We start from the raw sequence: 6,499 nt of genomic DNA, 5'->3' as shown, positions 1-6,499 counted from the left end.
CCCACAAATTTTCATAGGATTGTAGTCAGGGCTTTGTGATGGCCACTCCAATACCTTGACTTTGTTGTCCTTAAGCCATTTTGCCACAACTTTGAAAGTATGCTTGGGGTCATTGTCTATTTGGAAGACCCATTTGCGAGCAAGGACTATTTCGAGGCACAGATCTGGGCAGTGGCGGAAAAAGTACCCAATTGTCATACTTGAGTAAAAGTAAAGATGCCTTAATAGAAGATGACTCAAGTAAAAGTGAAAGTCATCCAGTAAAATATTACTTAGTTTTTGGTTTTAAATATACTTAAGTATCAAAAGTAAATGCAATTGCTAAAATATACTTAAATATCAAAAGTAAAATTAAAGTATAAATCCATTAAAATTCCTTACACAAAGTAAACCAGATGGAACCATTTTCTTGTTTTTTAGCAAGGGGAACACTCCAACACTCAGACATCATTTACAGATAGCCAGGGGAACACTCCAACACTCAGACATCATCTACAAACGTAGCATGTGGGTTTAGTGAGTCTGCCAGATCAGAGGCGTTAGGGATGACCAGGGATGTTCTCTTGATAAGTCTATGAATTGGACCATTTTCCTGTCCTGCTAAGCATTGAAAATGTAACAAGTACTTTTGGTTGTCAGGGACAATGTATGGAGTAAAAAGTGCATTATTTTCTTCAGGAATGTAGTGAAGTAAAATAAAAAGTAGTCCAAATTATAAATAGTAAAGCAAAGTACAGATACCCCAAAAAACGACTTCAGTAGTACTTTCAAGTATTTTTACTGAAGTACTTTACAAAAGGATGAAAGAAACCGCACACTGCTCTTGATAGTATCACTGGTATTTAATAAGCTTACGTATCGGCCCAACGGCCTTCGTCAGAGCTTTTGTGAATTTTCGAAAACAGCACCTCTATGTAGACCTAGCCCCACCCACATCCGTTCCACATATGGAAAGGAGTTGGAGGCTAAGGAAAAATAAAAAAGTGCTACCAAACATAACAATATGCATTTCACAAATATTACAAGTGTATAGACAAGACGCACCAAACACGTCCATAAACTTGCTATGTCCTCGTTGTGATTTTATGGACGTGTTTGGTGCGTCTTGTCTATACACTTGTAATATTTGTGAAATGCATATTGTTATGTTTGGTAGCACTTTTTTATTTTTCCTTAGCCTCCAACTCCTTTCCATATGTGGAACGGATGTGGGTGGGGCTAGGTCTACATAGAGGTGCTGTTTTCGAAAATTCACAAAAGCTCTGACGAAGGCCGTTGGGCCGATACGTAAGCTTATTAAATACCAGTGATACTATCAAGAGCAGTGTGCGGTTTCTTTCATCCTGTTTTAATTGCTTTAATTGTTGCCATGCACCTGCAACAAGACTGCTCAGATGTGCGAGTGCCTTTTGAATCTTACTGAAGTACTTTACACCATTGGATCTGGGGAAGGGTACTAAATCATTTCTGCAGTACTGAAGGTCCCCAAAAACACAGTGGCCTCCATCATTCTTAAATGGAAGAAGTTTGGAACCACCAAGACTCTTCCTAGAGCTGGCCGCCCGGCCAAACTAGCAATCAGTCGTGTTGTCAGGTGTCACAAAAAAGGACTCAGAACAGGGCAGCACAGCTGGCCCTTGGATCTACACAGAGAGCTAATATTAATAATATGCATGTCAATCTCGCTTGGCTGAAAGTGGAGGAGAGATTGACTTCATCACTACTTTTATTTATGAGCGGTACTGACATGTTGAATTCACTGAGCTGTCTGTCTAAACTATTGGCACACAGCTCAAACACCCATACATACCCCACAAGACCTGCCACAAGAGGTCTCTTTACAGTCCCCAAGTCCAGAACAGACTATGGGAAGCACATAGTACTACATAGAGCCATGACTACATGGAACTCTATTCCACATCAAGTAACTGACGCAAGCAGTAAAATTAGATTTAAAAAACAGATTAAAAAAAACACCTTATGGAACAGCGGGGACTGTGAAGCAACACAAACATTGACACAGACGCACGCACGCACGCACGCACGCACGCACATACACACACACAATAACTGTAACGCGGGTCGTATAAAGGGGACCAAGGCGCAGCGTGTAGAGTGCTCATACTTTACTTTAATGAAAACACCTCAACAAAAACAACAAAACAGCCAACAGTTGCGTCAGGTAACTAACAAAACGGAAAACAACTACCCACAAAACACCATAGAAAAACCACAACTTAAATATGATCTCCAATTAGAGATAACGAGGACCAGCTGCCTCCAATTGGAGATCAACCCCCCAAAAGAAACCATAGAAATAGAAAAACTAGAACTTAAACATAGAAATAGAAAACATAGAAAAACACAAAACACCCCCTGTCACGTACTGACCTACTCTACCATAGAAAATCACATCTTACTATGGTCAGGACGTGACAATAACAGACACACTATACATACACATGGATTTAGTGCTGTAGATATATGGTAGTGGTGGAGTATGGGCCTGAGGGCACACAGTGTGTTGTGAAATCTGTGAATGTATTGTAATGTTTAAAAAATTCTATAAACTGCCTTAATTTTGCTGGACCCCAGGAAGAGTAACTGCTGCTTTGGCAGCAGCTAATGGGGATCCATAATAAATACAAATACAAATAGGGGAGAAGGGCCTTGGTCAGGGAGGTGACCAAAAACCCAATGGCTACTCTGACAGAGCTCCAGAGTTCCACTGTGGAGATGGGACAACCTTCCAGAAGGACAACCATCTCTGCAGCACTCCACCAATCAGGACTTTATGATAGAGTGGCCAGACGGAAGCCACTCCTCAGTAAAAGGCACATGACAGCCTGTTTGGAGTTTGCCAAAAGACACCTAAAGGACTCTCAGTCCATGAGAAACAAGATTCTGTGGTCAGATGAAACCAAGATTGAACTCTGGCCTGAATGCCAAGCGTCACTTCTGGAGGAAACCTGGCACCATCCCTACAGTGAAGCATGGTTGTGGCAGCATCATGCTGTAGGGATGTTTTTCAGCGGCAGGGACTGGGAGACTAGTCATGATCGAGGCAAAGATGAACGGAGCAAAGTACAGAGAGATTCTTGATGAAAACCTGCTCCAATGCTCTCAGGACCTCAGACTGGGGGTGAAGGATCACCTTCCTACAGGACAACGACCCTAAGCACACAGCCAAGACAACGCAGGAGTTGCTTTGGGACAAGTCTCTGAATGTCCTTGAGTGGCCCAGCTAGAGCCCGGACTTGAACCTGATCGAACATCTGAAAATAGCTGTGCAGCGACGCTCCCCATCCAACCTGACAGAGCTTGAGAGGATCTGCAGAGAAGAATGGGAGAAACTCCCAAAATACAGGTGTGCCAAGCTTGTAGCATCATACCCAAGAAGACTCGAGGCTGTAATCACTGCCAAAGGTGCTTCAACAAAGCACTGAGTAAAGGGTCTGAATACTTATGTAAATGTGATATTTTTGTTTTTACTTTGTCATTGTGGGGTATTGTGTGTAGATTGATGAGGGAAAAAAATAGTTTATCCATCTTAGAATAAGGCTGTAACGTAACAAAATGTGGAAAAAGTGAAGGGGTCTGAATACCTTAATGTACTGTATGCTTAGTCTAATACAGTGACAACTAAAATATACCAAAAACGATTTAGTCCAATCAACATAAGCTAAATATAATGTGGTTGTCCATGGTTCTGATTTCTCTCTCACTTTCTCTCTGTGTGTGTGTGTGCAAGTAGAACAAACATGTTGACTCACCCTACCTGTAGAGAAACGCCAATGCCATCCTCCTCTCTTTCATGTTGACGAAATGGCCTATGACTTTATCATCCAGTTCACGCTTTTAATTTTTGTTGTCCTAGGCTACCTGGCTAAAATGCTTGCTCTCTAGCCTAATTTCCTTTCATGGGCAATGATGAGCCAGCTAGTTAACATTAGCCTACTACATCTAGCTACATACAGTATGCAACTTCCATCCTTTCAGGCCAGGGGCACAATGTATGAATTTAGGGTTGGATTAGAAACTCTGTTATAATCATTGAACAGTACGGAGAATTAAGTGTACCCCAAGTCCAAATCCCTATCTCCATCTATTGCTAATTTAGGAAAGGGCCAATTTTAGCTAGCTAGCTAGCCACCGGAGGATAACGAGATGCAACAATTCAAGTTTTTAATAAGATATATAAGATAAATGTTTCTAAACTAATCCAATCTGTTAGTAGTTGGATTTATTGCACCCGTTACTGAGATGGTTGTTCCAGTTTAGATGATGTAGGTACAAGTATAATCATCCCATTCAATCTGAATGTATGTTGCAACTTGCAGGTGTTTAAAATGTTCAGTTATTGGATATCCTAACTCTAGCTGGATTCCAACAGGATTCACACATCACTTTAAAAGCCACCATAACGTGACTTGCAGGCGTGATGTGGCCTGTAAACCAGGATTTTCCTAACACCACTGTTTAGGGTAAACTAGGCCCTCGAAGAAAGGCCTTATGATATATGTAATGAATTGTCATAAAGAATTACATTTTAAAGGCTAATAATGCTGCTGGAACTGCTCATAGAAGGTTTTAGGAAGAACCTTTCATAGAGGGTTCTAGGCAAAACCATATACAGAGGGTTTTTATAAGGAATCCTACATAGAGGGTTCTAGGTAGAACTCTCTGCAAAGGGTTATACCGAGCACCAAAAACAATTCCCCTATGAGGACAAACCTTAGAACCCTATATGATTCTACTAAGCACCTTTTTTTCCGAAGAGTGTAGAAGGCCCTCTGTCAATGGATTCATCAGCAAGTTCATAGAGCAGGGGTGTCAAACTCATTTCACTTTAACGAGGTCCAGAGGGCCTCACTGAAAATGTGTTATATTTCCTTGCCTTCAAAATTAGTCAAAAATAGTCCTCTATCCATCGTTTTTGGAATATTCGATGCTCCATGACTGTATAGTGATTATTAAGGAGCTGGACAGTCAAGAATCTGTATGAATGTAGGTCCATTAACTGTACACAGTGATTAATAGCTAGCTGAACAGTCAAGAATCTGAATGGTTTTAGTCATTTTAAAGTAGATTGAGTTATATTGAGTGTATCACCTCCACCTTACTCGACACCCTAGACCCACTACAATTTGCATACCGCCCCAACAGATCCATAGATGAAGAAATCACTGTTGCACTGCACACCGCCCTATCCCACCTGGACAAGAGGATTACCTATGGGAGAATGCTGTTCATTGACTACAGCTCTGCCTTCAATACTATAGTGCTCTCCAAGCCTGTCACCAAGCTCAGGACCCAGGTGGTGAGCGTAGGCAACAACACCTCTGCCATGCTGATCCTCAACATGGGGGCCCCCCAGGGGTGTGTGCTCAGCCCCCTCCTGTACTCCCTGTTCACCCATGACTGCGTGGCTACGCACGACTCCAACTCAATCATCAACATTGCTGACGGCACAACAAGTGGTATGCCTGATTACCAACAACAACTAGACAGCCTACAGGGAGGAGGTTAGAGCCCTGGCGGAGTGGTGCCATGAAAATAACCTCTCCCTCAACGTAAAAAAGGAGCTGATCGTGGACTACAGGAGACAGAAGAGGGAGCACGCCACCATCCACATTGACGGGGCCGCAGTGGAGAGGGTCAAAAGCTTTAAGTTCCTTGGCATGCACATCCCTGAGGACCTGAAATGATCCCACCACACAGACACTGTGGTGAAGAAGGCACAACAGAGCCTTTACAACATCAGGCGGCTGAAGAAATCCGGCATGGCCCCTAAGACCCTCATGAACTTCTGCAGATGCACTATTGACAGCATTCTGTCGGGCTGCATCACCACCTGGTAAGGCAACTGCACCGCCCTCAAGCAAATGGCTCTCCAGAGGGTGGTGCTGTCAGCTCAATGCATCATCAGAGGCTTGGTGTCAAAACAAGACCAAAAAAATCATCAAGGATCTTAGCCACTGTAAGGAGTGCGTACTGGCGGCAGAGAAGTCAGACGCAGGAGAACAAAAACTGTGTTTCCAAACGGCGCAGTTTAATAACAAAAAAACCTACCGGAAAACAGAACAATCAAATAATGGGTACATAACCCGACGCACACCAGGACAGCCATGCAAAGCACTTACAATAAACAATCACCAACAAGGACATGAGGGGGAACAGAGGGTTAAATACACAACATGCAATTGAATGGGATTGGAACCAGGTGTGATGGAAGACAAGACAAAACCAAAGGAAAATGAAAAGAGGATCAGCGATGGCTAGAAGGTTGGTGACTTCAACCCCCGAATGCCGCCCGAACAAGGAGAGGGACCAACTTCGGCGGAAGTCGTGACAGCCATCCGAGTCACGTTCTGTTCACTCTGCTACCATCTCGCAGACAGAGACGGTACAGGTGCATCAAAACCAGGACCAAACTACTGAAAAACAGCTTCTATCTCCAGGCCATCAGACTGTTGAACAGCCTTAGAACCACCTCCTG

The 6,499-nt window shown here is 43.0% G+C and overlaps 1 long non-coding RNA gene across 1 annotated transcript; it reads right to left on the bottom strand.

Annotated features, from left to right (window-relative positions):
* Positions 1 to 902: 902 nt before the first annotated feature.
* On the bottom strand, positions 903 to 6,169 carry LOC115169251 (uncharacterized). Its single transcript, XR_003870826.1, has 3 exons — positions 6,157 to 6,169; positions 4,403 to 4,406; positions 903 to 1,060 (listed from the first exon to the last, which is right to left on the bottom strand). It is a non-coding gene; the product is annotated as an uncharacterized LOC115169251 (long non-coding RNA).
* Positions 6,170 to 6,499: the final 330 nt, after the last annotated feature.

This window comes from Salmo trutta, chromosome 31 (genome assembly GCF_901001165.1).
Source record: "Salmo trutta chromosome 31, fSalTru1.1, whole genome shotgun sequence".
Classification (NCBI taxonomy): Eukaryota; Metazoa; Chordata; class Actinopteri; order Salmoniformes; family Salmonidae; genus Salmo; species Salmo trutta.
The sequence above is the reverse complement of the archived record's forward strand: the minus strand, read 5'-3'. Positions and strand labels throughout refer to the sequence as shown.